The sequence below is a fragment of the Lutra lutra genome, chromosome 4 (assembly GCF_902655055.1).
Source record: "Lutra lutra chromosome 4, mLutLut1.2, whole genome shotgun sequence".
In the NCBI taxonomy this organism is placed as follows: domain Eukaryota; kingdom Metazoa; phylum Chordata; class Mammalia; order Carnivora; family Mustelidae; genus Lutra; species Lutra lutra.
In genome coordinates this window covers 102394293-102403314 of record NC_062281.1, presented here as the reverse complement: position 1 = coordinate 102403314, position 9022 = coordinate 102394293, and positions in this window count along the sequence as shown.

Here is a 9022-nt window from a genome sequence, read left to right as displayed (position 1 = left end):
CAGGAAGAACCACAGGTGGGACAGGGCTGAACACCCAGGCTTGTGAAATATACCATGCTAGATGCATATAAAATATACACATTGTTACACTGACAGAGGGAACTGAAGTCTTGGGGTCTGATTGCACCAAGCTGACACAGAGCCAGCCTGTTTAGGAATGCTTGGGATTTGCAGAATGAAAGGTGGTTCAAAGCTAGCGTGGAAACATGAGGGAGGGGAACACAGAGACTTTATCATTTACCAGCTCTAAAACCTCAGTGTTCTCAACTGCATACTATCTACCTTGTAGGACAGCTATGAGGGGCAGAGATATCATACCCCAGGCATTTGGTGATTATAGGGCTGTGTGGTTAAGCATCAGGGCTCTGGAGTGGGCTTCAGATTCCAGCTCTGCCAATCTCTCACTTTATGACATGAGGCAAGTTACTTACCCTGTCCATCAATCAACTTCCTTATCTCTCATATAGGGACACTAATCATAGAATCTGTCTTTTAGGGTTGTTTTGAGAATTCACTAAGTTAATACGGTAAAGACTTGGAATGCTGCCTGGTAAAGTGTCTACCGTTGATTATAGGCATTTGATACACAAGAACTACTGTTTTACCAGTTTATCAACACTCATGAAACACAGGACTTTACCAAGGGTAAACCCTTTACCTATCTGTTGAGGGATAGGTTTGGCAGAGGGCCATTTCGTTATGAAATGAAACATGTAGACTGCATTAAGAAGTAGAATCTGATCGTAAGTGGAAAAATATGGTAGCTTTTCTACTCCTAGTATTCACAAATGAAAATATCATTCTTCACCCTGGTGTTTCTGGACTTGATAAAAACAAATTTATATAGAAGCAAGGTGGATTATTTTAGCTTAAATCTGATTTGAATTTAGGATATTGTTCAGCCTCTCTGATGGCTCACAGGTGGAAAGTCTCCGAGCGAGGTGTTGTAGAAGCACTCTGAGAACAGTGCTTCTTAAACTCTCAGGTGCCTATGATTTTATTAAAATTCTAATTCTAATTCAGTAGGTTTGGGGTGGAGTCTGAGATTCTGCATTTCCAACAAGCTCTTCGATGATGCTGATGCCACTGGTCCTCAGGGACCATCTAGTACCGAGATGATGAGGTTTTTGAGTCCAGCTCTTCCCAAAGATGACTTTTTAAAAAAATTTTTTCCCAAAGATGACTTTAAACAGAGGTGTAGGTTTAAAGGAAGGGATTCCTCCCATTTCTTATCTAACATACAAAGCTGAAATCATCCCATATTACTAGGGCTGGGTCCTCATGAAGGGATGAGATTAAGAATGACCAGTAGAAGCTAGAAGTCTCTTTTTAAACTGAGATCTTTTTGACAAAAGAGGTCAAGTAAAGCTGTATTCAATTATCTGGTTTTTGGCCAGAAAGCTCAGAGGTGCCCTGGACTGCATTCTTTAAGTGCTTTCCTCTTGCTTTACAAGTGTGATGAGTCCCTTTGTTTTGTTCTTGAAGTCTTTTCAGAATCCAATAAAGCCCATCATTTTTAGGGTGACATTTTAGGAGGGAGGGGGGCATTGCTTGATTTTTTAGATTTTATTTTATTTTTTATTTTTTTCTATTTCTTTTCAGTGTTCCAGAATTCATTAAGCACCATACCCAGTGCTCCATGCAATACGTGCTCTCCATAATACCCACCACCAGCTTGATTCAGAATATTTTGAAGAGATGATTGTTGGACTGGAACCCAAGTGAAATTGAGCCAAATAAAAACATAATTATCAAAACATTAGCTTGAAATTTCAACTCCTGCTTAAAAGCACGGCTTTCCTACTATAAATCTCTAGCAATCTGTTATTTCAGTTTAAGCTTCATTTAAAAAAAACACCTCAAAACAAAACTCTTGACATGCTTGTAACAAGTGAAAATAATGGTGATATATAACAGCTGCAGGCTGGCTTCTGAATTACCAGTGGAGGATTTAAAGGTCCGTGGTATAAGATGAGAGGTTTAGCTACTTTATAAGATGAATCAGCCAGTGACTCACAATTACCAGTTGTGTGATTTAAAAATCCCAGTAGCTGTGAGCTTCACTTTGGAGATGGGCAATCTTTGAAGAGATACGTGACATTAGGGAAAGAAATGTGAAGTATACTTTAAATTCAAGATTGACCATAATTCAAAAGATCATGGTAAGACTACATATGCTCCTTTCATTAAAAAGTTCATCTCAACTGGATGTAGGCTTTTAGCCATGTTATCTACCCCTACTAGGTTATTAAACAAGATCTGCCTCATCTCTCCAAAGAGCCCACAGATTGGGGCACCTGGTGATGCAGTTGGTTGAGTGCCAGACTCTTGGTTTTGGCTCAGGTCATGATCTCAGGGTGGTGAGATTGAGCCCTGCATCAGGCTCTGCACTCAGCAGGGAGTCTGCTTGAGTTTCTCTCTCCCTCTTCCTCTGCCTCTCTCCACTTAACTATCCCTCTCTAAGACAAATAAATAAATCTTAAAAAAAAAATCACACAGATCAAGAGATGTTGATGCCAACCAAGGACGAATTGTTCCTTTAATGTCAGATGTAACCCTTGCAAGTGCCAACCTGGTCAGGAGATGGGCAAATATGGCAGAGATGGACCATAATATATATTTCAAAATACAAAGGGTTTTATTTTTTCAGCATTAGATGTTAAAAGTCTTTTCAAATGGAAACCACACAAATAGGGATTCCAGATTAAAGTCTCCTCAGTTCGCATATAACCACCGGTAAAAATGAAATGAGATTTATCTGAGAATTGCTATTATGACCCATCTTTAAAACAGAAGAGCTTTGTTCCTTCTGAGCTAGAGGGAACCTGTTACTGTAGCAGCCTTATAATTTGTCAGTGAATAAATCACCAACACCAAGTAACATTAATTATATCTTACTCTTTGGTTTCCTAAATTCCTCTTTAATAGGCCTGAAGGAGTTGCAATGAATAATATGGATTGCGACCCATTTGTAACATTTAGAGTTAGTTTTTCCTTTCCAGTAAATCTATAGCCTTTCTCTTTTATTGCAAGCAGGAAAATCCATATTTAAAGTTTTGTTAAGAAGTTTGTTTGGGATTATCAGTAACTAAACTCTTGCTTTAAGTGAATGGTGCTTAGTGATTGTAATGATCTGAAGTTTGGTGCCTTCTGTAGGCTTGTTTCCAGCAGATTCCACATGAATAAGAGAATGTGTATATATTTTTGAACTGGGAATCATTCTGACTGAGGGTTTATAGAGATATCAACAGGCAAATTCTGTACAGTTTAAACACAAGAGCTCTTGTCCAAGTGGAATACTTCAAAGGCTCGGAGATTGAAGTAGCCCTCTCATGAAGTCTAGAAACTACTGGAAATATTTAAGTGTTAAGGTTAAAATTAGAGATACTAGAGATAACTAGAAAACTAGAGATAAAATCTGATTTCCTGTTTCTTAGTCTAAAAGCTTACAATAAGGACCTTGAAGGTTCCTGGAATAATAAACAGATCTTCTAAAACAGCAACGGGATGAGGTAAGTGTGGCTGACTTGAAAGTACAGATTAAGTTCCTCAACACGACTCATGTGTTTCAAAATTAAGAGGGAAAATTTCCAAGAGAGAGACATATTTGGAGTTACATTGAATCCAAAATATTTTTAAGTACTGAAAAAGTTTGACATGTTTTTTAAAGTTTTTTTTTCACTGCTAAGACAACGATCTCGTTTCCTCGGAGTGCATTTGTCTTACAAATCTAGAGTTGAGAGCCTCTCAACAGCGGTCTATAGATGTGTAGCAGCTTTTGCAATATGCACAGGACAAGTAGCCTGGCCAGGGCTGCAAGGAGCTGAACACACTTCCCCCTCTTCATTTGCTTCACTCAGTTCTTTCTACTTATTTATCACCCCCGAACTTCTGTTTACCAGAAAGCCTGGGAGCTGAGTTAATGGTCCTTTTCTTCTTTCTCCTAGTACCCAGAGCCTACCTGGTATAGAACTTGTCACCATGCCTTAATCGTAGGCTTTCTCATTTCCCACTAATACTGTGAGGTCTTTGAGGACAAAAATTCCATCTTCTCAACAAATGTTTATTAAGCAGTCACTGGATATACAGTGATGACTGGGACACAGAGTTGTCTTTCCAGCTGCTTGCAGTTTTGAGAAGGAGACAGAAGAGAGGACAGTTATAGTTTGTGTTAGGTTCTTTGATAGGGGTCAGTTGAAGGTACATCAGAAAGACACTTGCCCCAGGTCTTCCAGAGGAGATATCACTTAAAGTCAGCCTTGAAATGTAAGTAGCGTTAGCCCTGCTGAGGAAAACAGCATGGATGGGTGGCGTGGGGCAGAAAAGCATGTGGGCAGAGGGAGCAGCAGATATGAAGGTATATAAAAGAGAGGGCATATCGCACACAAGAAATTCACAGTAACTTGGGGTGACTGAAGCAGAGAGCACCTGTTACATAGTGAGAAAGGATGAGGTGAGAAAGGTCAACAGCAGCTAGATGATGAAGGGTCTTGGATACATACTAAAATGTTTGGGCTTTCTCCTGAGAAGCTAAAGGACAAGTCACTGCGTTTTAGCCAAGAGAGCTATCAGCATATTTTTGGTTTCCAGAGATCACTTAGGCTATAGTATGAAAAATTTACAAGGCTACGGGAACAAAATAAGAAGAAGAAGAAGAAATTACAAGACACAGAAGCAACTCAGAGATGGAGGGGTGGAGAAAGTTGTGGCAAGAATTTAGTGGCTGTAAAGAGTGAGTGAGAAGGAGAAGTCTGAGATTAGATGATCTCAGAGTTCTAAATAATAGCATTAAGGAGAAGTGGTTCCATTCCCTGGATTATGAAATGCAGTTAGGGTACAATGAGGTGCTGAGTGTGGGAAGTGAGTCACTCTGGGTTGGGCATGTTGACAGTGAGGTACCTTGGATAGCCTGGAGACCACCCAATAAGATATTTCTAGCAAAGAGATTGGTGTACAAAAGATAAATTGTGTGGGTCAGAAAACCCCATAAGGCTGGCAAACAAAATATTGTCTGTGGGAAGGTTGTAGACGAGTCTCATTGAACCCAGGGGCAGTGGCTAGAGTCGGGGCTCCCATAGACTGGAAATTTGTCTGTAGCTACTATGTATCTTTCCCTGAGACTGTCCAATCATTCTGCTTTATCTCCATTTCATTCTCTTTGCTTCTCTACTAGGCTTAGTACTGCTTCACTAGAACGTGGATTACATGGCTTTAGGGTTGTCAAGAGACTGACCTTGGCTCAACTTCACAAGACCTAGATCTCTGCTTAATTGTTTCTAAGTCTTTAAGACTCAATTACAAATTCCAGGGAGAGAAAATCTAGTGGCTCAGTGTGGGTTAGGTGACCACTGGTGGACAGAGAATGGGTTTAAGTGGGTTCCAGGGCTGTCCCTTGTAGACTGTGGGTGGTGGGTTCTCAAAGAAGGGAATTTGGACAGGGAGGAAATGACTGGGTGGGAAAGCAACCAATACCTGGATACAGTAGGGATAGGACTCGGGAGCTAGATCTGGGCTGGAGAGAAGGATTTGGGGAAGCAGTTAAAACTAAGGGATTGGTTGATATATCCTGGGGGAGAGTTTAGACTCTGATAGGTCAGGGCTGAGATCAGAACTTTGGGGAGTAGCAGGATTTAAGAAGTGACAAGATAAAGACTGGTCAGTGAACGTGACTAGGAAGAGATGGAAAGAGAAGTAAGGAGGAAGCCGGTGTCACAAAACTGAAGGAGGGAGGGGTCAAAGGCATCAAATTCTACAGGGATCCGGTAGGATGAGAACTAAACGGCGTCAAGGAAACTGGAGAGAGGGGCTATCCAGCGAGGAGGTGGAGACAGAAGCCAGATGACAGGGGATGACGTGCTAGTAGAATGTCAAAGAAATGAGGGGTGGGGAGCAGAGGCAAGTTCTGTCTAAAAAGATTGACTTTGAATGGAAAGGGGGCAAATAGAGCTGAGGATGGACACATGGCTGAGGAAGCATTTTCATAGTAATCCCACATCCCAGCGTGTGGAGATACTGAGTCCACGGCCAAGCCAGACAATATTTGATGCAGTCAAGTCTAGGACAAGGTTGAACGGGGGATAAGCCAGAGCTCCAGAGGTCGAGACACCATTTTCAATGAAGTGAGAGGGGAAAATGGCATAGAAGAGGCACTGAATAAACATGTCTGCATCATAAATGAACAGACTCATGGAGTGGTGGTCTAGCTGGTTTGCAAAGCTTAGGGTTCTCATTCCCTTGGGGGGTCTCACTTTTCAGGCAAGAGGACTGGGTCTGGAGAGCACGCTGGGCAGCATGAGGCTTGCCAGCTGGAATGCGTGTAGGACAAATATGGTGGAAAGCCTTCCTTCAGATACCCTGACGATGACTCCCTCAGCTGCCTCACTCTCAGGGAAGCCAGAATCTGAGCCAGGAGGGGTGACGAGGGATGGGGAATGTGGCTGTGCACGAAAACCCCTTGGATCAGGAGTCGGAAAACTTGAGATTCTAGTCACTTTCTGAAATGTACTGATCATGTGACTTTAGACAAATCGCATAACCATGCATCTAGTTTCCTCATTTGTAAGAAGTGCGATAGTACCTTCTCTCCTTATTTTACGGACTACGGATTTTATAGATTGCTTTTAAACATAAATCGACCTATATCTTCTTAAGATACTGTGAATATTGTAAAGCCCAGGACAGCAGGAAGGCCCCATTACTTTATACTCTAGGCACGCAGATGTGGGTTGCCTGTGCAGCGAGCTGTCTGACGGTAACTACACATACATGTGGAGCATGGCCTCGGAGTACATTTGCCATGTTCCTTCCGGGAGACTACACGTGTTGAGAGCTCGGCCAGAGTGCAGTGCCTTCCTCTCTATGGGTGTAGAGAGGCCTGGAGGGAGAAGCATATTAAAATCACAAACTCATTACTTTCTCAAGAGCAGACATAAAGTTCAAACAGCTCTATAAATTGCCTCCAGAGATTCTAAGGCAAAAATTAACACGGCCTCAAAAATTTGCATCTGCGTTATGAACGTCACTTTCTCCTCTCTCCTAATGATGTCCATCTCCATCACCAGAAACCAAAAGGCAGTACAAGCATTGTCCTCTGAGGAGCTCCTCAGCATCTCTGGAGAGACACATGAAAGCTAAAGACATTAGGTATGCTTATCATCGAGCGGGCTTCCAGATTCCTATTGGGCCCTCGGATTAACTTCCCTCTCACAGTCCCTGATTGCTTTCAGATTCAGGTCATGTGGAAATGATTGTTTTTGTAGCAGGCATAATAGGTATAAATTAAACCAGTAGTACCTGGCATCTATTTCTCACCAACATTGTAAAGGTTAATGAGATGTGCCTAGGAATCAACTCGTATTCTTCTTCATCGAAAAGCATTTATTTTGGCAAATTGGACCAGACATGGGTGAGAGACTATCTACATACACTCATTTCCTTGTCAGTGGTATGCTTTGAAATCAGATTTCTGGGTTACCTGCCTTGTTTCTCCTCTTGTGTCTTCATTTCCAAAACAGTGATTTCACTGACCTTAAATTTTAAAAGACAGTGTCGTTCCCAGAAGGTTTAGTTCTTCATTTGGCTTTTTCTCTTCTGCCATGACTCAGGTCATCAGGTACCAGTTAGAGAAAATGAAGGATTGAAAAAAAAAATAATGTGACCCATTTGGCTATGATGAATGAATTTATAAGTGCCTGATAAATGGGCCTAAGGGAGAGAAAGGCACAATATTGATAAAGATTATAATACAAAAGAAATACAGGAAGGGGAACCGAGAACTGAGTGGGCCCTAACCCATAGAAGGTACGCAGCCATAATAATTATGTAGTAATTTGCTCCTGCTAAGTCCAATAGAAAAGTGAGAATTCTCTTGGAGGAAGGCATAGTTCAAAGAGGGTATTTGTAATCCTGCATCTCTTAATTCACTCCGTAAATGTTGGCAAAGGATTTAAAGATTTAGTTCCTTAAGGGGCGCCTCGGTGGCTCAGTGGGTTAAAGCTGCTGCCTTCGGCCCAGGTCATGATCCCAGGGTCCTGGGATCAAGCCCCACATCGGGCTGTCTGCTCCGCAGGGAGCCTGCTTCATCTTCTCTCTCTCTCTCTCTCTCTCTCTCTCTCTCTCTCTCTCTCTCTGCCTGCCTCTCTGCCTACTTGTGATCTCTGTCTGTCAAATAAATAAATAAAATCTTTAAAAAAAAAAAAAAAAAAAAAAAAAAAAAAAAAAAAAGATTTAGTTCCTTAACATGAAATACAAATTATGGCTCATGGAGTCCACCACCAAAACTGCACGACCAGAAAGCTTAAAAACAGTTCTTTCTTGTATTAACCAGAGGCTTAGAAAAATATGCTTTGCTCTTTAATAGCTAATTACTACATGTGTAAGGCAGCCTAAATCTGCACTCTTTTCTTTTTTTTTTTTTTAAGACAAAGTAAGATTCCAGATGGAAACAAGAGGGCCTCTGTTTTGGTGATGTAGCATGTGTTGACATTCCGAAAGCACAAATACGTTTGAGTAACTAGCTGCTATTAGGAAAAAGAATTAAGATCCACATTGCTAAGCACAAAATAAGAACAATGGGTATGCACAGGCTGATTAGTAGAAATTATAGTCTGTCACGGTGCAAAAAAATACTGGACATAATAGTGAATGCACATCGCAAACAACATGTCCTTATTTAACACTTGACTGTTCTGGATCTAATAGTGAGAATCCTAATCTACAGGCTTAGAAATATGTCTGTATGTCACCTATTAGACTCGAAGCTGTCTGAGAGCAAGGGCACTGGTATATCTACCTTCATACATTTGCTTTGCTTCAATTTTCTCATATAACAGACACAAAGTATGAAGGTACAGGCTTATTACAAATACTTTTTTTCTTCCGTGAGATTCCTTTGGGCCCTCAACAATGTATATGATAGGAAGCAAGGGAAGAAACCCAGACAATGTTGGCATCCCCAAGACTCCGTAGGTGTAATGCCCAGAAGTCCTCCCAAGACTCACGTGGGAAGACAAAGAACAGTCCG